The sequence below is a fragment of the Callorhinus ursinus genome, unplaced genomic scaffold (assembly GCF_003265705.2).
Source record: "Callorhinus ursinus isolate GAN/ISIS: 27379988/994484 unplaced genomic scaffold, GSC_fseal_2.0 scaffold4, whole genome shotgun sequence".
In the NCBI taxonomy this organism is placed as follows: domain Eukaryota; kingdom Metazoa; phylum Chordata; class Mammalia; order Carnivora; family Otariidae; genus Callorhinus; species Callorhinus ursinus.
In genome coordinates, this window is record NW_027397066.1 from 150,774,050 (window position 1) to 150,799,540 (window position 25,491).

Below are 25,491 nucleotides of genomic sequence, written 5' to 3' on the forward strand. Positions count from 1 at the left end.
ACCAAGGCAGATTTTAACATCCAAGTACCAGCCACAGTAACCTATTTAGTACTCTGTTACACTTAGAGTAATAACTCTGTTGCAGAGGATGATATATGAGACTATTACTCTGATATTGTTGAATAGATGTTAGAAAACTGATTCTTTTGCTTTGATTTCTTTGCTCATTAAACAAACATTTGATTATAATTTGGCTTCCAGTGTGGCATGTCTACATGAAAGAATTCATTGAGCAAATGATTCAGTTGTTTGGTTTCTTTAGATTGTATATTGATTTCTATCATGGTTTGTCTGTGGATGGGGTAGGTGGGAATACCTTGACCACAGGGCTCTAATTTCTCTTGGTTCCTTGGCTGTTCCAATTTTCACTTAACATTTTTGAATTGACATTCTGGTTTTAGTTAGTCCATTGAAAGTCCGTCCATCCCTGGGAAATGGCTCTTTTCAATACACCTAATAGATTATTTTGCTGACCTTGTAAGGATTAGTCTCTGGAATCTTGGAAATTCAACAAGTTAATACAATCCCAGAAGGCTCCTTGTGAGAATTAAGATGTTTTCCCCAAGTGACATAGCCCTGCTTCTGCAAAGCTGAGAAATAAACATCAGTGATTTTTTTTCTTAAGTTTGAATTTCTATAATGAAAACTAGGAAAGTGACGAACATTAGTTTTTAGAATTAAAAAAATTTCAGCACCTGCTTAGGTTGGAAAGACAGGCCAAAAATAAGGTGAAGTATATCATAATTAAGTGTAGAGTTTTACACTATATCATTTTTTTACAAATACCAGAGTGTCGGTTATGGAAGACAAAGATTATATTTATAGTTTCCATCAAGTTTATTGGAAGTCAGGAGAGTCCAGAGAAGCAGCAGAGTGTCAGATGGCATTGATAACACATGGGAGTTAATTACTGGTACTAAACATTTTAAGAGGGTCCTGGGCATTTTGTGAGGGTCATTGGTAAACTGAAGAGTGATCAGGACGGTAAAAGCATGTAGATACAAAGTCATATATGTAGAGCAGTACACTGAAATGGGACTACTTAACCTGAAGAGGAATTTAGGATTGAGGGAGCGGAGCAAAGTAGTTGTTTACACATATAGAATGTGTAGTGCAGTTAAGGCACAGGGATTTTTCCAATTAGATCTAGAGGTTAGAACTAGTGACAGTAGGTAGAAATTGCTAAAAGACAAGATTTTGAGGCCATGTACCCACAGCAGATGTTGGATCACCTATACATCTCTCTATCCTTTCCCCTTCCCTTCCTCCTAAGGGGATTTTGATTTTGTTTAAGTAATCTGCCCTTTCTGCCTAGCTGTATTTGTCAAGAGAGGCAAACCCCAGCTCCAGGGGGACAAATGATGATCGTTCTCAGTCAATCATGATGGACTCATTTCCTTGCCAGTGATTGGCCAGGTATAATTCTGGCCAATAAGATGTGTGCTAGGGGCCTTCAGACACAGATATTCCTCTCTGATAAAAAGATTCAGAAGGGAAAGAAGTAATCTTTTTACATTGGACATTATTATGTCTGCATGTGAAACCTGGAATGATGGGAGTCATCTTGAAACCATAAAGAGAGCTAAACCAGCGTGCTAATGGCAGAGTGAAAACAAGTAAAGGAGCCTAGGCCTTTGATGTTGAACCACCAGAGTAACAACCTGCTGGAGATTTGTGACCTTGGAACTTATTATTGAACAATGAAAAAAAAATGAGTTGGCCTTTACTAGAAGTAATTAATGTAACATTTTTTATTTTTCCTAAATTGTATAGGACCAAAATGATTTCCAACAGAGCTGCTCTGAAATGGAAAAGATTTTCCAAAGAAGCAGCCTTTTTGTCCTCTGAAAATGTTTAAGCAAATGCTGAATAAACACTTAATAGACTTGGATTTCCAGCATTGGTGAAAGTCTAGACTAGATGACCTTAGATTCTTTCTAACTAAAAGATTCAGGCTTTAACCATTCTAAAAACAAAATAATGGAGCAATCCACAGTTGGAACAGAAGACGGTGGGATCCACTTAGGCTTCTCCATTTTGTGCCTTCTTTGCTCTCCTAGGATCACTGCTTTAAGGGTTGGATGTGGAGCATTGTTTCTCATCACCTTACAGAGCCCCTTCTCCTTTTCCCAAATATGTTGTCTGCTGCTTTATAGTTTCCAGAGGGAAGGAGGTAGGACATAATTGTGCTTTAGTGTAAAAGACGTTTTTGTTGTTTAGGTGCACTGATTTACAGAGAGAAGAAAGTGTTTTAGAGTAGATGTCAGAAGTTTTGTTTGACTCTAGTAATTTAAAGAATCTTAATCTTTTTAGTTTAGTTTTTTTCCTTTTGGAGGATGGACCAAATATTCTAGTCTTATTAATAGAGGATATTGTGGAGACATATTGAAATGACAATACTTTGGAAAGTAATGGCAGTGAAGGCATTTATTAGAAATATTTTGTACTATCTGAATTTCTAAGTTGGAAATAACATTATCTGAGGTCAAAATAAGTAGTTCATTATTGAACTGATGTCTCTCTATGCTTTGAATTTCAAGATGATAATGAGAAGCTAAAATAATTTAAAAAACAAAAATGAAATACAAATGAGTCTACCTTTATGCATTGTGAACATTATCAGAAACATCAGATTTAATCATTCACAGTGTTTAATTGGGTTGTCTTAGATCAGAAATAAGGGCAAAAAAAATTTAAATTCAGATTTGAATTCCTAACAAGACCCAAAAGTGGCAAAGAAAGAGAGAGGGACTGTCCACATGTTATTGTGGAGCTTCTTTTTTTCTTTCTTTTTAGTTTTTCTTTTCTCATGAACCATGTTTGGCTTAATCTATCAGGATATCAGGAAAATAAATTAACATACGTGGTTTAAAAAAAAATGACAGTCTGCTCCTACACATTATCACAACATTACAGAAATTGGAAGATGAACTGCAAAGTAAACAAATTTGTCTTCTGGAATGGTAATGTAACTGGTAGTTTTGTGAGGTTCTTTTTTTTTGTTTTAGACTTTTTTTTTTTTTTTTTTTTATAACTCTCCCAAGACCCATTCTGGTATTAAAACTTTTTTCCTGTCCAGCTCCAGATTGCCCCATTTTCTTGTCTATCAGTATATATATTTTTTTAAAACCATGGCTAACCCTGAGTATTAGTCAGTAGGAGAAAATTTGTCTTAGATCTTCCCTGTTTCTCTTTATATTATATATTTCAGATATAACTTATGGGTTTCTTGTCTTACTGCTCTCAGGCAGCCATATTGATCTCCAGATCTTTTTCATGATGCCCCTTCAGCAAAATTTATCAGTTGTATTTCCTTCCTAGTAACCTCCGGTTTTGTGGTGATTAATTCCCTATTCAGCTAGGGAATTGTGTTAGTAGCTGTTGGTAGGTTACCACTCTCTTACCCCCACCCTCTTTTATTTAAAAAACAAACCTGAAAAGTGCCTGAAGACCTATTTTGGCCTTACTCTGCCCTGTAAATTGTACCACGGGTGTCAGTGGCCTCTGTGAGTGCCTACTGTACTTAGAGGTGGAGGGTTTGCTTTTGCCTTCCCCCCCTTTGGAGGCTTCGAACAGTAGTGGTTGTCTTGCCTCAGGTCTTCAACTCATATACTCAGGGCAGGTTTCATGGGCAGTGCACAGGGTCCGACGCTGGCTTTAATATTTTACTTTACCTTGTTGTTACCTTGAAAGTCTTACTATTTTTTTTACAAGGGCCTTTGCGTTTCCCTTATAAGGTAGACCCTGGAAATTGTGTAGCCATTCTATGCGTAACCTTTTATTCGTTGCCCGCTTTCTCTCTTCCATTTGCTTCCAGCTTTCCCTGTAGGCTTCCGGTGCTGCCTGATTGCTCACCAGTTTCTGCTCACCCCACTTTACCCGCCCTGCCACTCCCTGTCATGTTTTTAACTCCTTTTTTCCCCTCCTAACTTCTCTTCATTTCAACTAACCCTGATGTGCTCTCTTGGACCCACAGGGTTTGGCTTTTATAATTACTTGATCAGTTTGCTGATTGTAGGTTACAGTACTATTCTTGAGCTTTGACAAAAACTTTTACTCAAATTCTGTTGAGCCCCTGTAATAATTGTTTCTCCAGCTTCTGCCTGTGACCTCTGTACCTCAGAAGACATAGGAAATATGTGTTTGTTTCTAGTCAGTTGGGTTCTGTGTTTAATTGAGGTGTAACTGCATTTATATTGAGTCGCCCGGGAGGATGAGTGAGTTACTGATGATCTGGAGTCCATCAGAGGTTAGGGTAGAAACTTAGCTGTAGCAGTAATAGCATCTGCAATTTGCAGATGGAGTAAGATGAGTAAACTAGATGATCTACCCTCTAGATGACAGAATAGCATTAAAGTTCTTTTTTCTTCCTTGAATGACTATACTGTAGAACATAGTTTCAGATCTAAATGCCAGGAAATTAGAATCAATTCTGGTAGGGGAGATAGAAAATAAGTTAAAATATGTTGTAATGTTAACAGTAAATTATGCTAAGAAGAAAAGTCACGCAGGACAAGGAAGGGCTCTGGGTTGGTTGGGATAGGGTGGTAGGAACAGCTGTTTGATTTTCAGACATTAGTCAGGGTGGCCTCCCTGAGGAGTTAGCATCTGAGCAGACACCTTACTGAGATGAAGCAGGAGGGCCATGACAACTATGAAGAGCAGCCCCAGAGCAGAGAATACAAGTTCGGATTTCTTCAGGAGATTCAGTTCCTTTGAAAATGTAAAATAAGAGGATATATATCTTGTGATGGTCAGAGATCTCATACTCGACGTATGTATCAGCCAGTGAGTATTTCTGTTCTTAGGCCCAGTTTGAGGTTGGTGATGGTATCAAAGAAACTTCATCAGGCTTTGTCTTGTAGCAGATGGTCTTAAAGGTGGGGCATATATATCTTCATGCAGTTTGTCCTTGTTAGTTGATTGTCCAATATGAAGCAGAAAAGCAGATTAGAGTATTTGTTAAAATAGAATTCCCCCATTAAAAAACTTTATTTTTAAAATATAATGACTAGGATTTTTTCCAATTTAACTTTATAACAACAGCATAAGTTCTGCAATCAGAAGGTTGTCGGCAACTGAAAGCAAATTGTCAAGAAAAATACTGTAAATATTTTTATTTGTGTGGGGGCATGTACTTTTAATCACTTAAATTTTAGGGTGTTAGTGAACTTGTTTATTACTGAATAATGCTTATAATTGGGTGTTTTTTTTTTTCCTGCCTTACTTTTTCTCTGGGAAGCTGACATTGTCAACGCTAAAACTTTTCAAGATTGTGCCAAGAGGCTATTTGTTTACTTGAGGAAACTTGGGAGTAGATTGCTTGCTGCCTTGTGGGGTGTTTCCAGAAAAATTTCCAAAAATTGTTATTTTAATTTTGAGTTCCTTACTGATAATTCCATTTTTGTTATTTGGAAGTAGTTTGTGTTTTTCTGACTTTGATAAAAATGATAACAAACCTGTTATTTAATAACTATGTACCTGGTGTCCGTCAAGGCTGTGTGTTAAGATACAGCTGTTTTAAGGTTAGTTTTTCTTTGGGAGCCATAAGTATCATTCCATTATATTTATATTTTCTTTTGGGTCTTTTGATTCCTGTACTGTTAATATTTTTAGCATTTAGTGAACTACACAGTTTGCTTAAACCAGTCTGATTAGAAGAAAACATTTATTCAGAAATATGGGAAAGATGGTGATAGATTTTTAAGGATCTCAAATACTTGCCAACAGATTAGGACTCCCAACTAGTCAATTGTATTTGAAAGGATTATGTAATAAAATGTATATGAAAGTGCTTTGTAAACTCCGAAGTTTTTGTCAAGAAATGATGGTTTATCATCCTTGTACACTGTTGGTGGGAATGTGGACTAGTACAGCTGTGCTATGGAAAACAGTCTGGAGGTTCCTCAAAAACTGAAACATAGACTTACAATATGATCCAGTAGTCCTGCTTCTGGGTATATACTCAAAAGAATTGAAAACAATTGAAAGAGTGTTTGTACACTCATGTTCATAGCAGTGTTATTCACAGTGTCAAAAGGTGGAAGCAAGCCAAGCATTCATTGGCAGATAAAATGTGGCCCATACGTACAAAAAGTATTCTTCAGCCCTAAAAGGAGGGCTGTATTAAGAAAGCAAACACATGACCCTGGAGGACATTATGCTAGGCACAGAAGGACACAGACTGTCTGATTCTTCAGCCCTAAAAAGGAGGGCTGGTATTAAGAAAGCAAACACATGACCCTGGAGGACATTATGCTAGGCACAGAAGGACACAGACTGTCTGATTCCACTGGTGTGAGGGTAGTCACACTCCCAGAGACAGAAGGGAGAAGGTGGCTGCTGGGGCAAGTGGGGAGGGGCCGTGGGCAGTTGAATGGCCACAGAGTTTCAGTTTTGCAAGATGGCAGTGGCTTCTGGAGATGGGTGGCGGTGGCACAACAGCGTGGATATATTTAATACCACCAAACTGTACACTTGAAAAATGGTTAAGATGTTTTTTTGTTTTTTTTTTTTAAAAAAACTTAATTGTAAATTTTACCTCCGGAAAAGAAGGGAAACTGATAATCCTCATTAGCTGGGAAGTGAGGAGTGGGTGGAGATATCCGATAAAACGAAAAGGCAGGATGTTGACAGTTTGGCTGTTGAAACGGAGTTGAGGGTTCATCGCACTAGTCTCTTTGCTTTTGTATACATTGGAAGTTTTCCATATTCACATTTTTAAAAGATTATTTGTCATTTCAGTTTAGAAGACTAAAGTTATTCCACCAGGGGCTTCTAGTGGCTGCTATAACCCTCCATCACTAGTGAACATTTCCAGTGCAGAGAGCAGGGTGTGGCTAGTGAGGAACGGAACAAATTCTGAAGCTTTCTGACTGGAAGGATGCTGCTGCTTTTCACAGAAAGGATGCTGAAAGGGGCGGAACTTGAGAGGGTAAGAGGTCTTGTAGGCAGTTCCAGTCTGTGAGGCCCTCTCATTGCCTGCCTTTTATAGCACAGTTACTGACTGGGACCAGGAAAATACTAACAGTTTTAACTGTGCTTCAGTATTCTTAATTACTATGTCCTTTCTTCTCATGAGCCCAGATAGGGCTGTACTTGTTGCCTGTATGGTCGGGAACTACCCACACATGACACAATTATTCAGCACTGTCAAGTTAATATTAAAAATATCATGGTCTGTACTTCATAGGGCATGAATTTATCGTAGACATTTTTACATTAAGATAGCATGATTCTATTTTGCAACACTGGGGCAATTTTCAATTTCCTTTTCAGTTCCAAACACGGACCCTTTTTCCTGTCATGGTCAGAGTGTGCCCCCAATTATTAGAGGTTTCAATTGTTAGTTTGATCATCTCTTCTAGACAACACGGTCCTATTAGCACGACTGAGACATCAAAGGCCTATAAACATCCTAATTTACTGCTATGAAAACTAGACATCAGAAAGCAGAAACATTCAGACGTGTATACACATTAAATTTCAAAATGTACAAAATCTGGTCTTTAAGCCATTTTAAAACAAAGGATGAAGCAGGTGAGAATTTTTTCGATAACATTTAAACTTTCTAGAGTTTTTACTCTTGGTTTTAAAGACACATAATGGGGGCGCTGGGTGGCTCAGTCGTTAAGCATTTGCCTTCAGCTCAGGTCATGATCCCGGGGTCCTGGGATTGAGCCCCACATCGGGCTCCCTGCTCTGCGGAAAGCCTGCTTCTCCCTCTCCCACTCCCCCTGCTTGTGTTCCCTCTCTCACTGTGTCTCTCTCTGTCAAATAAATAAATAAAATCTTAAAAAAAAAAATAAAGACACATAATGTAGGGGACTTTAATATAAGAATAATGGAAGTACATTTTTATTTGCTTTGTATAGAAAATATCTAATTAAGCTTAATTCTATGATGGCCTGATTCTGGGCACAACACAGATCATTCTGTAGACATAAAGAAAAGATCTGCAGAGAGCTGAAATATCTACAGCTCATGTTAGAGGAAGTATATATATTTTTTAAATAAACAAATCTTACATTTCTTTCTAAGTCTGTACCAATAGTTCTAATGGAATGTGGGTAGAGCCATTAAATGTTGAACCCAGCAAACTTGACATCTTGCCCTACCTACCAGAATAAGGTGAAAATAGTCGGTACTTATCTTCATTTAAGAGAACATAAGTATGGTAATTTCCTGCTAAAATCTGTAAGTGTGGTGGCCATTGACTTTTAACATTTGCTAAGATTATCAAAAATGGAAGAAATAGCATATTCAGTAGTTTCAACACATTCAGTAGTTTCAAAATGAATAGTCTTTGTAAAGCATACATACAATAACTTGCAGGATTTGATGGCTAGTTTAATGTGAGATGTCATTGGCTTGTATTCTTCATAACAGAGTAGTCATACTTTTCGGTGGAATGTACATTTTACCTGGATGTCAGCTGTCTAGTTTTTATAATTCTAGTATGGAAGAACTAGACCCCTGCCATATACCCTGTGCTGAGCGCAGAGAATGGCGGTGCCATCTAAGCATTGTGTTCATGGACTAATCAAATTGTAATTGTGCATTTATTTAAAGAAATTTCTGGATTTCATAAATACTTTATCACTACAGGAGAAAATAAGGCAAGTCCCTAAGTTAAGTTTCAAATATACTTTTAATAGAGAATCTTATTAAATATGATTGCATTCTTACACTGTTGTGATTAACTCTTCATCAATCTTTCTTCTTCCAAGACTGATTTGTCTTTGTGCAGGTTTTGAACACCTACTATGTATAAAACGTCAAGCTGAATACTGAGAGAAGTAGAAGTTAGAAGAGTTAGTGACAGCTTATGTTTTCAAGCTCAGGATAGAAGCCATTTCAGATGCTGAATACAGGCCTTCCTTGTTTTATCATGCTTTTTACTTTATTGTGCCTCTCAGATACTGCTTTTTTTTTTTTTTTTAAACTAATTGAAAGCTTGTGGCAGCCCTTGCATCAAGCAGGTCTTTGGGTGCCATTTTTCCAACAGCATTTGCTCACTTCGTGTTTCTGTGTCACATTTTGATAATTCTCTTAATATTTCGAACTTTTTCATTGTTATTATATTTATTATGATCCGTGATCAGTGATTATGACTCCCTGAAAGTTCAAAGGATGGTTAGAATTTTTTAGCAATCAAGTGTTTTTAAAATAAGGTACAATATACATTGCCTTTTTAGACATAATGCTACCACACACTTAACAGACTACAGTCTAGAGTAAACATAACTTTTATATGCACGGAAACCGAAACAGTCATTTGACTTGCTTTATTGCACGAGTCTGGAACCAAACCCGCACTATGTCTGGGGTATACGTGTAGTCACTTGCTGAGAATGGAGAAGATTCTGTGTGTTAAAAGTGTTTTGGCTGGCTGTTTAGAGAATAGTATGAATGGAAATGATGCAGCAAAGAGCTAGATGATTAAGGGTGGTAAACGTAGTCCCCACTGCACTTGGGTTAAAGCCCCCAATCCTCAGTGTGCTATGGGAGACTGGTTGATCTGGCTCATACCTGTTTGCCCTTCTTCCCTGTTCTCTGCCCACATTGCCCTTCTTTCTGATCCTCCAGGTCACCATATTCTTTCCTGTCTGAGGATAGTTAATTCCCTCTACCTGGAATGCTACTTCTCTTATTCTTTGCCTAGCCAATTCCTGTTCAGCCTTTAGATACCAGCTTAAACGCCATTTCCTCCAGGAGACCACACCAGGGCTGCCGTATAAGACCACACAAGCTGCACATCCCAGAACACCCAGCCCAGGAAGAGAAGAGCACCTGCTGAGGTTGTGCAGAGTGGCAGCCCAATCTAAATTAAGTCCCCTGTTGATGCTCTCTCATAGCCTCAAGTGTTATTCCTTCATGACAACATCTTGAGCCCCTAGATACCTGATTATCTGTGTAATGGAACTATAAGCTCCCTGAGGGAGGCGCCATATCAGTTTGTATTCCTAGACCCTGGCACATAGTCACTTTTCAGGAAATATTTTTAAATGCATGAACCAACTCTAGATCACTCTCCCAATTTGGCAATTCAGCAGTATAGAAAAAGAGGAAGGATATTAGCTGAAATGAGTCATGTACTCAAGGAAATGGATTGTGGATTGGTCTAGGATCAGGAAACCTGAATGTGTCTATAGGCAAAAGAAAAGGAGCTATTACCAGGAGAAACTGAAGATGTAAATGGATTAAGGCTCCACCAGAGTTATGTGGTAAAAAATGTCAACCTTAAAAAGATCTCTGTTTACCCTTAGATAGGAGAGAGAAACTGTTTAGAAATAATCTGTTAGTGAGGGCTCAAGTAAAATTAGATATATGAATTAATCTACTCATAAGTGCCACAACACTTTCAATTATAGTGACTTGATAGCTAAAGAAAAATGCTAATGGAAAATGTTTGGGGCACCTGGGTGGCTTAGTTGGTTAAGTGTCTGACTCTTGATTTCGGCTCGGGTCATGATCTCAGGGTCATGAAATAAAGCCCCTCGTCAGGCTCTGTGCTGGGCGTGGAGCCTGCTTAAGATTCTCTCTCTCTCTCTCTCTCTCTCTCTCTCTCTCTCTCTCTCTCTCTCTCTCGGTGGGGGGTGGCGGGGGAAGGAAGAAGAAAGAAAATGTTTAAAATCGTGTACATACCAGTAACTTCTGTGGTTCACAGTCAAACAATGCACTGCCATAGTTAGATCTGTAGATCTGTATGTGCCTTTTGGAGGTAGAGGGTTCCTGCGAGCACCAAAATCTGGTCATGCTGGAGTAATTATGACTTATCCTGCTGAAAAATTGAGGAATTCTGTCTCTGGTTAGTGCTGATTTGGGGCAAATGTGAGAATAATTGTAGAGTTAAGACCATTTTTTAAATGGACAAATACTAGTTTTAGCACATTTTGCTTTGTTCTCTACCTGAGAGACTGGTTTTCTTTAGTGATGTTTTACCGGGAATCCTGACCAGTTACATGTGTTCTGTCTGTAAAGTGGATGTCACAGAAAATGGCAAGATTGTCATTGTGAAGGAGTCGGATTTGGAGTCAGATTACTGAAGAAGTCGGTAACAGTAGCACAGTTTTACTAGATTGGCAGTATCTCTGTAGGACGGAAGATAGGATAAACAATCGATGACTAACTTCGTGGCACGGGGGGGCTATTGGATAGCCCATTAAGTCCATGAAGGTAAACTCAACCTTGTAACCTGCCCCTCATGTTTACGAGTAGGAGTGAAAGTGTCCTCTGTAGGCCACAGTGTGGTGTGCTCCATCCCAGGACCCCGAGATCATGACCTTAGCCGAAATCAAGAGTTGGCCAGTTGGCCACTTAACCGACTGAGCCACCCAGGTGCCCTTCATTTCTTCCTTTCTTACTCACTTGTCTTAGCATTCCTTTGAAAAACTACTATTTTTGAAAACAAAATACTGTTTTTGAGAAGAATGGCATATGTCTATTCAACAATGTCATTTATGCACTTGATAGTATATCTAGGACACCTTTCCCCAGCTGTCTGAGATAACTTCTTTAACCAGCTTCCTTTAGGACATTAGGATACTGGACAGACACTGGGATTGTTTTCCAGATTTTTTTCCTTTCATTTTTTGTATATAAATAGTCTCTGTACGGATATTTTTGCTTACCTGTGAAAAGCAATCTGAAGGATCTAATCCTAGAAGTCACATTTCTGGGTTTTTAAATTTTAGTAGATAGTGTCATTGTTCTTCAAAAATTTAATACCAGCTTACACCTCTCCCAGTGGTATATTTGAGTGCCCTATTTCCCACACTCTTGAATTTAATCATTACCCATTGTTAGCATATCATTTTGATTTGCATTTTGTACATTTGAGTGAGTTTAAAGATATTTTCTTACATTTGCAGGTTAGTTTTATTTCCCAGTGAATTGTCTGTAATCATCATCCATTTTTCAGTGGCTATCTTTTTCTTAACAATATTTATAAAAACTCTATGCATATTAAATTTTTTTTCAAGATTTTATTTATTTATTTGACAGAGAGAGACACAGTGAGAGAGGGAACACAAGCAGGGGGAGTGGGAGAGGGAGATCCCGCTGAGCAGGGAGCCTGATGTGGGGCTCTATCCCAGGACCCTGGGACCATGACCTGAGCTGAAGGCAGACGCTTAATGACTGAGCCACCCAGGGGCCCCTGCATATTAAATTTTTGTTGCAAATATTTTCCTTGGCTTATTGTTTATTTTCTGCTTACGCTTGTTTGTTTTTTGTTTGATTTGGTTTTTACTTTTTTTAAAAATCGTGGATTTGTTTTGTTTGGTTGGTGTTTTGGCTGCTAGGTTTTATGTCATAAAGAGCTTCCTGTACTTCAAAATTAATTTAAACATTTCATCCATATTTTTTTAAGTGTTTTTATAGTCCCTTTAAATGTGGTATATCTGGAATTTATTTTGGCTTAAGGAATGAAGGTAGAGAAAGAGCCAGCCTTAAGTTTTCCGAATGGCTAGCTGTGGTCTAAACACCACTTTTTGAGCACTCTCTCTTCTTTCCATAGAATCCTTAAATTTGAGATTTGAGGTTTTCTGATAAATATTTTGTGTTTACAGTACCATTTAGGTAAAACAGTATGGAGATGCGTTGGGAAAGCTGTGCATGTAATAGTCATTACAGGATTCCCATGTAAATTAAGGCTGCTCCTACAACTAAACAGTACAAGGAATAGCTTATGATCAGAAGAAAAAAAGCATAGCATGCTTATGGTTTTTGCTTAGATTAGGAGATGAGATGTGTATGTGTCAGAAGGGAGATCTTAGAATGTGTAAAAGTACTAGAATCAAAACTAATCTAAGGAGAGACCATAATAAGGTTGCAGGTTCACTCCTAGTGTATCATGTAATAACCCTTTTTGTTAAAAAACAAAAAAACAGTCTAAACTAAGGAAATTATTTTCATGACAATGTATTTTAAAAATTGGATGTTCTTAAAATAATAGACATTTTTATAGAAATTTGATTCTGTGATTTGTTGACATTTATAACTAATGTACTGGAATTTATTGATCTTCTTAAAGGAGAGACTTCACTGTGACATTCCTGATGTGACAAGTGGAGTTTTATGATTAGTCTAACTTAAGACTGAGTATAAGGGTACTTAGTAAGCTATAAGACATGTCTTCTGAGTCATAAAATCTCATTACTTTATCATTAAAGCCCTTGATCAGAGCGGGGTAGCGAAGCTTGTGGAAAGGATAGTGACACACGGTATGTGTTTTTGCATTTCTCTGCCTGCGCGCATTCGTTCAGGGAAATGATAGGACTGTAACTTGTAAAGCAAAGCAGACTATGATTGAAGCAAAAAGGAATGAAGATAAAAGTTACTTAAGGGAAAGATCCAAGTTTTGGAGACGCAGATGAAACCTCTTGTTACTTTTCATTTTTGCCAAAGAATGGGAGCAAACGTGAATTGAGAAATGTTGTGCACGAAAGGACAGGTTCTCTGTGTGTTGCTGCGGGACACATTTGGGATTTACAGATAAGTGAATGTTTGAGGCATCAAGTAGAAAAAGTGTATCTATAAATTATGTTTTCTCTGAAATTTACTGAAACTGAAAGGAGCAGGGACCTTATGACACATGTGGTGAAGGAGGAGTGACTGCTTATAAATAAGACCAGCGTTCAGTTTTCCTTGATTAAAACTTGAATGTATCCAAATGTAAAACTGTTCGAATCATTTTATGAACATCAGTGGGAAATGAACTTCCAAGAGCTCATTGATTTAAAAAAGGGTATTTTCACTTGATGCAAACCATAATCTAAAACCTAGGTAAAGCTCAAAATTCTTTTCTTCTTTATTCTAAATATTTAAGTGTAAATGACAAGTTATTACTTTAAAGAATGGCTCTGAAACCTATTAACTTCAGAGTCAGACCATTTAATTCTGTTATATTTGTCTAGATATTAAATGTAGTTGGACTTCACATGAAAAATTACGGAAGATAAGCAAACTCGGGAAGTGTGTTTACTGCTCTTGATTTAAGGTGAACATCAAGCTTAAATTGATTCATTTTGATGTTTTTTGGTAATGTACCATGTCCCCACAAAATTAAAGGCTTTCATTGGTATACATAGATCCAGCAGGGAAATGCAAAGCATTAAACAGTAATGTTGTTAGTATAGACTCTAGTGATAATTTAGTGATTCTATATAATGGAAGTATATGAATGGTGTAAAAAAAATCTCATAAGCTATTTGTCTTCATTACACTGTAGTTAGGGCCGATTCTTGAAGTGAAACTTTGGCAGCAGAACTTCTGACTTTTAAATTACAGCTTCAGTTGAATGAAGGACTCTTACATTAAGTGACTTTTGAAGGTGCTTGGCTGATTTAACCTTGCGAGAAATCGTGTGAGGCATTTATATTTGGGATTGAAACTACCAGTGCTCTCCAAATGGAGGAGAATTAATTTTCAGGATTAATGAGGATTTTGGAAATATAAGCTTCACACTACAGAGACCAAATAATGGCTGGACGTCACTTGCAGCGTAAGATTTAGGCTTCCCAGTGGATTTTGTTTTAAATCCTGCAGTCTCATTCTCTTGTCATATAATATATACTGCCCTCCTCCCTCTCATGGAAACATAGCAACCCTTATTTTCTGTCTCCTTAGCATGATAGCCCAGACTTGAAATGGTAGCCCAGAAAGCGAGGATCCCACTTGCTGAGGTCTGGAACCCGGCTCTCCTGTTCAGCATTTGGCTTCCAGCACTTAGAAACATTCAGTACTTGTGGAATGAATGAATGCCTGTTTTGATTGTAGAAACAAGTTACTTTTCATGTACTTCCAGCAGTGGCTGTTGGAATTCGGAGTTTCTAAATATAGAAACATATATTTCTAGGGCCAGCCCATTGTTCTGGTTCAGCATTACACTTCCTTTGCTTGCCTTGGTTTATTTGCATAAAGAGAGCTAAGTTGCTATCTAGTGTCATTAGCTTCATTAATGATATTTTTATTTTTAACTTCATAAAAAAAAAAGGAAGGAACGTTTCAGAATCTCAGGAGATAAATACAATACTAGTGTAGCTTTGTAGAACCGCCTTGGTATTAAATTTTCATTGTTACTGTTACCCCCGCCTGCCCGGCAGCTGATGGGATAAGAGCAGCCTTTCATTCTAAATAGGATTGTGACGCTCTGGATAGAAATGTGTACATTTTCATTTCTCTGTGATAAAAATGGCTTCTGATATTTTATATATTTTAGTGTCATGTTAGAGATTTCATTCCATGATCATTTGTTCATTCACATGTATTTTTATTTTTAGCTCTAAGCGAAAGACATGAGGCCTAAGACTGAGATGAGGTTGTTTTGAGGCCATCTGATTTCTGACTAGAAGGTGTGCGATCGCCTCGTCCTGAAACCACTTCAAACAGAATGGTAATGGCAAAACCTAAGAGAAAGAGAGGCCATCATGTTTTTCCATGTCTGTTCTCTTACCCCAATTCCTTCCTCCTTAAGAAAAAATCTTAAGTTGTGAACAAAAAGTATTAAACAACATGCTGATATATTCTAACTAAACTGGTTCAAATGTAGAGTTGTGTAAATCGACATATTAAGCCTTTTAAAAGTTTAAACTTTTTAGTGAGCTCTAGTGAGCTACTTAACTAGTGACAAAATATTTATATGGAAACACCTAAACGATTAGGAATTTGCAGATTGAAATAATTGTCTTCCTTTGAAAACGAATAGGGTTTGCTTTTGAAAGGGACCGCAGACTTAAGTTTTTCAGAATAGAAAGTAAGGGTTCTTGTCACAGCTTTCTTTTGCTGTCATAAAAAATTTTGATGCCTTATGGATGCTTTTTTGTTTTTCTTTTTAAGATGTAAAGTCCTATGAAGAATGTTAGTGGTGTCAGTTAACTCTGCTTTAATTATTGCAGGTATAACTTAGTTCAAAGTCTGTTTCATAGTTGAGGAGAAGAGCACTGTTTGTCTTTATTACAGTAAAACTTTTTTCGGGGCGTGCTGCTGTTAAATATTAAGTTTATTCCAGTGGACCATGTCCTGTTAAAATAAGGATGTAGCAGAGCTTAGAAAAGCAGTTACTAGGCTTAATTCCCCTGGGAATAGAAGTCCAGTAGGTTCTTTGCCCAAGTTCAGATTTTATACTAAGCCATCTTTTCAGAGTAAGCAATTATTTGATCTTTCTTGTACTACATGTAACAATGTTCCTAGCAAAAATAGTATCACAGATTTACTTATATTTAGCCTCAATTACACATTTGTTTAATTGGTGGCATGCCAAGAAAATGAAATTGTCATCCCACCCCAGAGGATGAGACAGAGGGCAGGTTCTACGGAACTCTGACAACATTAATATATTTTTAAAAGTCACACTTATTTTCCTGTTTTCTTCCAGGGGCTCAGTTTTTGCTCTAGTTCTACATTCCCTCATTTCTCTACAAACAGTATTTTCTCCATTGTCAAGAGTGACTTAAATTTTTAAAATGTAGTTTTACTTGTATACGTGGCTTTCTGTGATGATAGACTTATTCACATGCCATGTAAATCCAGGCACTATTTAGGTTGACTGGAGTGTAATGATTTTATGTCTGTGATCTCAGTTTATACTTAAATAAGTCAGTCTAGCTTTGTCCTAAAGAGAAACAGTACACAACAGGTCGTTTCTTTGTTTTCTATATCTGCTGATGTGTTGTTTTATTCTTCTGAAATGTGAACTTTGAACTCTTGCTTTTCTATGGAAAAATTTAATAGGCTAATGTAAAAAGCATCGTTTTTTAAGCCTATAGTAGAAGTGTTCATATAGTTCACTTTTGTGTATTAATGCTTTAATGAGAAACAATACTGGTTGTTTTTATTTTTTGAAATTCTCGTTTCTTATGTTTACCCCAATTTTTTTTTCAAATAAAGCCTATCTAAATTGACCATTTTTGAGGTTAGAAGAACTTTGAAGGTCATCTTTTCTGTTTCATGTGCTAAAAGTTAATGGGATAGAAGTACAGAGACTTTAACCACTATTAATTGGCTAAAAATATGGTTTCTAAAGGCATGTGTTATATAAGAATGAAATCAGTAATTTCATTTATGCATCTGAATGTCTGTCACCATAATGATAGCTTTTAAAAGAAAATCTAGAAGTTAATGCCACTTTAATTTAAAGCCTGAAATTGTAAATGTGAAGATATTTGGACCCAGTAAATATTAAATAGGTGATATGTGTGAGTATAGTTTAATATTTTTTAATAAGTAAACTGCCTTGTTTCTAAGCAAAATTTTAATGTTAGACTTAAGAGCTTATAACTGTAAGATGAGAAAGAAACATTAACTTACAAATGTCATTTTGAAAATTATATATTGACCTTTTCTAAAAAAGTTTTTTCCTTTTGACATTGTTTAATTTTTTTCCTTTTTGTTTTTTAGGTTTGCAATTTTTTTTGGTGATGGCATGTTCAGAATCTTGGATCCCTAAGTTGAATATGTTGGAAATATTTAGGAACTCTGGAAATTACTGTTTGGTGTATATAATGACTTACTAGGTGAATCAGTAGATTTAATAAAAAAGTATATAAAAGAATAGGCCTTATAATTTTGTGTTTCTAAGTTGACATGCATGTCTCAAATTCTCATCTGTCAGTATCAGTGTCATTCCCTGGAGACAGTTATATAATAATTTGAAGATCTGGGGGTTTTTATGGACCCCATGTTTTCCCAGGCAGTTTATGTAATCCTCCCATGCCAATTTGGTCAGCTCCTTTTCCTTTCTATCTACCTTGCCGTGTAGCTTACTTAGATCAGAGGTAATTATTGATAGGAGATCAAGTGACAATCCTAGAGATAGTAATTACAGAATTTCAGCCTGGAAATGACCTCAGAATGGTCTGTATTAGAATATGTAAATTACATCCAAATACACTTGTGACCAGATGCTGCTGATTTTCGAATTGGATATTGCTATGTAGGACCGAAGAGCTAATGAGGAGGAAAAAGAGCTGTTCCGTTTCAACTCCTCCCTCTCCCCCTATTGTTGGGTGCATTCATTAGTGGAAAGTAAGATGGCCAAGAGGTAGACAGTATAAATGGAAAGGAGAAAAAACAAAACCTGAATCTCTAAGAAGGAATACTTTCCCTTAAAAATTTGAAAGTTAGCTCTATTCCAAGTACCTGAACACCCTATTTTAAAACCATAGGCTCACTTTCGCATAGACCCAGAATGTAAGTGAACTAAGTACTTGCCCAGAGGGAGAGCTGGAGACCTTGTTTTCTGACAGGAGAGTCAGTGCTTGGGTGAGTCCATGGTTGTCTGCTCAGATGAAGAGGTTTGAGGAGCATCGTGGGGCAGTTATCTTGATAGTCAAATACAACAGCCTTCCTATCCCTTTGACCAAAACTGGGGAAGGGCTGCTTTTTAAGACTGTGTTTAGAACAACTTGAAAAAGGATCATAGGGAAAGGCCGAGGAGAATTCAGGGCTATAGAGACTTAGTGGTAGCTCAGTAGAATGTTCATGTATTTGCTTATTGCAAGTTTTATCATTGGTAGATTATCCAATAATGTGGAAGTTTGTGTACCACCAAAGTGTTCATAATGTTTCTACTGGAAGGCTTCTAGAAGCTAAATAAGATACACTGTAGCACCCCCCCCCCCACCCCTTTGCTTTGCTTTATTTTAAGAGGATTTGACTGATAGGTATTTAATAGATGACACAATGAAAACATTAGATTTTTAAAAATCAAGTTACATTTTAATTTCAATGTGTGTTGCCTGTTTGCTGCTTTCCCATTACAATTGGCTTTTTAAAAACTCTCCTTCTGTGATACTTTTGTCAATAGAGGTGTTTCCTCTTAGCCAATTCTAGCCACAGTATCGACTGGGTCTCGGCATTTGATATACCCAGAAGGAATTAGACAGGCAGGAAAAAACTTGGTCTCTACTGGAATGAATATTTTAAAAACCTTCTTAGATTCTGAACACTTTGAGTACAAAGGAAAGAGACCCAAGAGAGGGAAAAATGTAAGAGCCCAAGAATAAAAAATGCTGGTGGGGGTGGGGGATAAACTCTTACACAGCTAACCTAAGTGTCATAAGGGAAGGAAGTGAAGTTCCTGGAGATGAGGAGGCAGTTTATAAAATCCCGGGACAGCAGGCATTCTGATATTCAGTTGGGTAGTTCACAACTAGCGGGTGGTAGTATTTTAAGGCTAGTGACAGGTGATCTGGGGGAAATATTAATGTATTTCCTAACAGTGAGTTTGGTTTTTATTTTAGTGTGTTATAAATAGGTATGCAGCTCAAAGATGAACATAATTCAAGATAAGTATCTTCAATCTTAGAGAAAATATAATAAAAAATGGATCTTATGTCCCTATTGTATAACTTTAGAAAGCAATGTAGAATACGGAGCATAATAGAGAATTGATGGCATGAATATAATCAGTATTTGATAGAAGCTGTCTAGAAACTTCTAAGAAAATCCTTACATTTAATGTTGTCCTTAGTTGTACTGTAACAGAATTTTAGTGGGAAAATGTGTACCTTCTTGGGTCACCGTGCTCCACAGACTGGCACATCACTGTGAAAGTTTAGAAATCTGACTCCGTTTACCCTGGGGAGGAACACAGATCTTCATAAATTTGGGTAAAGTACGTAGGGACCCACAGAGAAGGTGAGCCTAGCACAATGAATGGTTCTTTGTATTTTGGTACTTTTCAACCCCCTTTTGAAAATCTGAAGGTAACTATGGATCCTTTCTCCAACAAGACTGCAGTTTCTGAGGGTAGAGGGACTGCCCTTGGTTGTCAGGTCAGGAAGCCCTGATCTAAAAGATCATCTTCATTTTTCTTCTGACCTTGCTCTGACTTTATTGTCACTCTCTGTCAGGGGTTCTCTGTCGCCTTTGAAGGGAGCCTCAAATCTTGAAGGACACTTACTGCCTTACACATTGAACTGAAGCCACAAGTCCAGAGCTTTGTAATAAAATGGAGCGAACATTGTCCACAAAGAGCTGGCCCACAAGTACAGTAGTAAAAATAGAGCCTGAGGCATGAAGGTGTGGCACAGCCTCCGAGCTGGTACCTGCTTCCTGCTGGTGGAGGGGCATTTATTCCATAGGAAGTTGAATATTAATGTTTTGTTTTTAAAATGAGCATGTTTCTTTTAAGAACTCTAATCATTTTAAAGGTTTTCTACCGAAGTGTGGCTTTCTCCTCATGTGTTAGGATGTCACATTAATGGTGTAAAATGTGTACTTCAAATTAACTTAGTAACTGGGGAACTTGGGATTCTGTTACTTTGTGACTCTGAAATTTATAACACATTTTCAGGAAAATTGTTGATTCCCAGATAATTCATTCTTAACTCCTTTCAAGTTTCTGAATGTATGATTGTTTCTGAACTTTATTAAACCATTTATAAGATTAGACAAAACTATCTTCAGTTCTTATTTTGACACGGAATGGATACATTTGATTTATCTTATTAGAAATGTGTTTTGACAGAAAATTCTATTTGAGTGGCTCTAATCTTCATTTTGGAATCTCAGATCCCCTGCTTGTTATGTTGTTCATTGGGACTTTCCTGCAAAATACAGCTTCGCTGAGAAGATCATCCTTGAAAAATCAAGAAGTCTGAAGACACTAATTTGGGGACTGAGTAAAGAGATGGAAGAGCATCGTCAGACTGACAACGCAGCACACTCTGGAAACATCTTAGACTGCAGTGCTTTTGTACATGAACCAATTTGTGTTATGAACTGGACCTATATAGAGAGAAAAGCACCTCATAAAATGTATCTTTAATATAAGAAAACACACTGGCCTCTAAAAACATTTCTGTCAGAACAGTCTGCTCTTGACTACTCACACTGCTGGAGGGAGCCCGGGTCATCGTGCTTGACTGAAAGTTAAGACATCATGTATTCTGGATTTGAAGGTGTTTATAAATTTCCTCTTGGAATATAGTGTTCGGGGCTTTTACAACATCTGTCTCCCATGTGCCTTTCATGTCCCCTGAGAAAGGAGCCTGAGCTGTCTGTGCCCCAATGCTTGTTCTCTGTCCATCTTTCTTGGCACCGTTGACTTAAATGTGAGGAAAACATGGAGCGTGTAGGGTTCCAGCACCCTGTTAAATCTGTCCCGCTCATCCCTTCCAGGTAATTGTGTCACATTTCCCTTTCAGCTCTTCTAACTGTGGCCCAATTTTAGCCCCTTGGTTAGGTCAAGGTACTGTTTCAGGCTTCTTCCTTCCCATTGTCGTGTTTTGTTCTGGCCGCGATGGGAGGAAGGCAGTTGCCTTACTGTAAGAGTCCACCTGTGTCCTTTCATTTTCTTCTCCCTTCCTGCATGGTCTGGTACAGAAATAAAACAGATCTAGAATGGGGGATCTGGGCTGCGTGAGGTCTGCCTGTATAAACTCACAGCACTGTATTTAAAATACACCCTTTTAGCTGCGGTGTTGACAGTAGTCTCCTTTGTATCTCCACCCTGTGCGGGCACTTTGCAGGGTGTGGCGGTCCCCTCTTCCTCTGCACCACCAGATTCTGTGGAGGCCAGGAATAGACCTCATGGTGCCTTAGGCACGGAGAGAACTGCAACTGACCTCTGTGTTCCTGGGGTCATGAGTTAATGAGGAAGTAGTTGAAGAGAGATCCTGGTGTCCTCCACTGGACTCGAGTCAAAGCAGATCATGTCCATAGGATTTTGAAAACAAGATTTGTCAAAAAACAGGCCAAATTTCAAGTTAACCATGAACCCACAGTGACTATCCTGGTGTGTCTTACTTTAAAAAAAAAATAAAAAGTATCCCTTAAAAACATCATATTACCGTGACGTGCAAAATGTGATATTACTCAAAAAAATTTTTACAAGTAGCTTTCAGAAACGTGCAAATATGTTTTGTGTAAAAGAGTATACACTGCGTGTAACAATTTTCTGATTCTTGCTCTAATAAATACTAAACTTAAGTGGTCTCAGTATTTAAAACCTAATAGTTTGAAAATATTTTTTGAGTAAAATTTTAAAGTATGTAATTTTTTTTACTTTTCATGTAATGTGCAAGTATTCTTAGAATACTTGTTTGTTTTCCACATGTGAAACTACTGTGAACAGGGTCTGTGTCTTCACTAAGAGTTTCTGAAGCTTTGGCTGTAATGAACCAAGTGCTTGGGATTGGGCTGGCTGGAAATGCATATTGAGCTTTTCTGTGTATGTAGCAAACTTTGTCCAAATAAAGTAGCTTTGTACCCTGAAGGAGCTTTTAGTAATTAAATTTTTATTAAATATGGGCAAGTTAAAGGAGAAGAAATGAGCAAAAGGATCTATAAATGGGAGTCTAAATTAGTGGTTTGCAACCTTTTGCTGTCGAAGGTAGCAGTGGTAGTGAGTCGGTGGGATTGGGGTAGGGGCGGGCTGTGTCATTTGAAGAGAAGAGAAAGACACCCATGTGGCATCAGTAGTGGTGGGGTGGGGTCAGTGTGTGTGAGTGCTCCGTGGACCTGAATCCAAGGTCAAGGAAGCTTGGTACTAGAAGTCTATCCCCACAGTTCCTGAACGACCAGCAGAGGATGGGTGCCAGGTGAGGCAAAATAGACAAAAACAAGGACAGACTAGGGGCCTCAAAAGTCTTCTTTCTGTTTTTTGTTTTTTTTTTAGTTGAAGAAATTGTCCTTTTAAACGTTTATGTCATTCCCTCTACTGTATACCCTTGGTAAAATAAAAAGCTTGCCATGTCAAATTAGTTCTCTAAGGATATTTTTAAAAAATTTATTGGCCTGTAAAATCAAAAGGCTGTGTGCTGCAGGTTCTTGGAAATGTGCAGGATTAACATACTAAGGTCCCAGTTGTTTATCCTGCAACGCATAGTTCACAGGACACTGATTAATGTGCCAAAGAACAGTCTGGGCAGGTTTAGATAATTACTTCAGCATTGCTGTATAGTGGGAGTCACTGTCTTAAAAAGCCTAATTAAGGTAGCAGTTCAAGGGCGCCTGGCTGGCTCAGTCGGTAGAGCATGTGGCTCTTGATCTTAGGGTGGTGAGTTCAAGCCCCACGCTGGGTGTAGAGATTAATTAAAAAAAAAAAAGTTAAAAGGACAGCTAGTATCATCCTGTTTCAACCAACTGTTGACCAAAAACTCATTCTGGAAGTCTCTCATACAGATCTCCAATAGTTTTATGTGAAGATAAACTGAAACCTCGAATAATGCAAAGATCAACTACAACACAAACTCTTGAAATCATTTATACTACTTTGCAGATAATTTTTCAACCTGCGAAATAGTCACCAACCTGCAAAAATTCTACACTAATAAATGACGAGAAACAATGCAATGGTTGTAACTTGTGTTATTTCTGCTTATCTCCAGTAACAAGTTTAAGACTGACTCTATATACCATCATCTTGTGTGACTAGACTACTCTTTTATATCTCATCCACCTATGTGCTAGCTACTGCAGTAAGTGATCTATCTGTCTATCTATCTATCTATCTATCTATCTATCTATCATCATCATCATCTATCTATCAATCTATATCTATGGAATGTGTCAAGGAGTAAGTTTTCAAGAAAGATACTGAGATTTCTTCCTTTGGCATCTAAAGATGAAGGTTGGTATCCTTCCTAAATGGATGCTTGTAGGCAAGTTCAGAGGAAGTCCGTGGCCTCTAGTCATGGTTTCCAGTACTCCCAACGTACCTCCCTTAATGTTGGGGATGTTGCAGATTTCTTACCAAATTGCTCATTAGGGAAAGCTTGCCATATTCTGCATTAAGTGTTTTTCCTAGCAGACCCAACTTTGAATTACTAAACCCAGGGCTAAAATTAGCAAGGGCTTGTAAATTTCTCAGTACTGGAGGGCATCACTTTGCCATGAAAATTTGGGTTAAGTATTTTGAACATTCTCAGTTATGTAGCAGAGAAAAGATTATAAATGGATACACACTGATTTAAGTCATTTCATCTAAAATATGACATGACCAAAATTTAGAGACTTGCCATTTTGTATTTGGAAGAAAAAACACAAATTACTTACCGTGGATCTTTGATGACCGTTACAAGCAGGAAATTTAGTTTCTCTCTCTCGCTGATATTTCTTTCAGTCTTGCTCCAAACCAAGTTACATTTTTAGTCAAATCATACCTCAGAACTTTTCCGTTAGGAATTAGGATTTTCATTAGCTCCTGAGTGGCTCTCAGTGACCTTTCCAGGACGGCTTTTGACCTAAGAAAGCCGCATCACAGAATGAGTTATGCAATTTTAAAAGCCCCATTTGTGGGATCTTCTGGAAAATACTAAAATATTCACATCACTGTAAGATAGTTTCCCACTTTCAGAAATGAGAATTATCCTTAAGTACTAGGCCAAGCGAAGGCGAATGTGTGGTTCACGGCTCGCTCTGTCTGCCTCCGGCTGTTCTTGTTGGGTCTGATTCAGCATACTTCCTGTGTGGGGGCTGAGTGGCACAGTGAGCACTGGAGCTTCTTGATGATTTTAGGAAGTCAGGCAGGTGTTGGATGGAGGCCTTGCTTTTCACATCTACCAGCATAAGCAATTCCGGTTTGCTTGCTTTTTATGTAACATCTTTCTAAGAAGTCACTGTAGCAAACTGTAGTTTCGCCCTTCCTCTGGATTATATTTTTTAGATTTTTATCTGTTTAAATTAAGAAGTCAGGTTAATTCCATAGCTGCCATTTCCTTGGGAAAAATGCCAGCAGCAGGGGACCTGGAATTCCATCTCGTACTCACTATTATGTAAGGCTTAAATTCTGATTTAAAAAAATGATAAATTTGATCATTTGAGTGAAGCGAAAAAGAGTGTAAAGGTGTAGACCTTTTTCTCTCCCCTTCCCATCACTAGTCTCCTGCCCTTCAGATCCTCTGGCCCCCACTGGTAGTGAAGCTGATTATCACCTGAAAGGTTTGAAATTCAGAGCAAGAGTCCGAAAACGGGGATAGCAGGGAAGTGGCACCGGGACAGGGTAGAAATCCTCCAAGGTGCGACACGCACTGGGCCAGGCTCCCGGTACTGTTGGTTTATCCTCATGTTTTTATGACTGAGCGGACCAGGCTTGAGCTCTGCACGTTAACTCTTGCCTCTTCCAGCCCTGTTTGCATCCTTATCTTCTTCTTGGTGGAAGCCCGAATTCTCGAGAACGAAAGGTTTCAGCACATGGGTGCACCGGTGCCTGCGCGGGCATCAAATTATGAGTGGGCAGAGGCTCTCAGTCCTTAGACTCAGCTGACTCGAAAGCCGACATATCTCAACACTTGGAGTTGCCATTTGCCATCCTTGCTTCCTGTTTCTCCCCACCTTTCTTCAGTGCGAAAGTCTGCAGCAAAATAATTTTCGCAAAAAGCAATTTGGTAGGGGAACTTGAGAAGCCTGTTGCACAGGCCATTGGAGTCAATCATTCATTCCTGCAGCATAGTGACAGGCGCTGTTCCCGGCTCTTTGGGGAAACAACACACAAAGCGCAGAGTTCACACTGCAGCGCAGCTACGCGGACCCAGCCTGTGAATG

The 25,491-nt window shown here is 38.1% G+C and overlaps 1 protein-coding gene and 1 long non-coding RNA gene across 2 annotated transcripts in view; both read left to right on the top strand.

Moving 5' to 3' along the window:
* The window catches only part of LOC141372680 (uncharacterized), a 91,640-nt gene extending 69,418 nt beyond the window's left edge, over nt 1-22,222 (top strand). The window contains exons 2-3 of the long non-coding RNA XR_012378095.1: nt 15,285-15,397; nt 17,401-22,222. This is a non-coding gene — a long non-coding RNA (uncharacterized lncRNA). The remainder of the gene's footprint in view (nt 1-15,284; nt 15,398-17,400) is intronic.
* XKR6 (XK related 6) overlaps nt 1-25,491 on the top strand; it is a 314,180-nt gene that overhangs the window by 71,558 nt on the left and 217,131 nt on the right. The gene's annotated exons all lie outside the window — the stretch shown is intronic.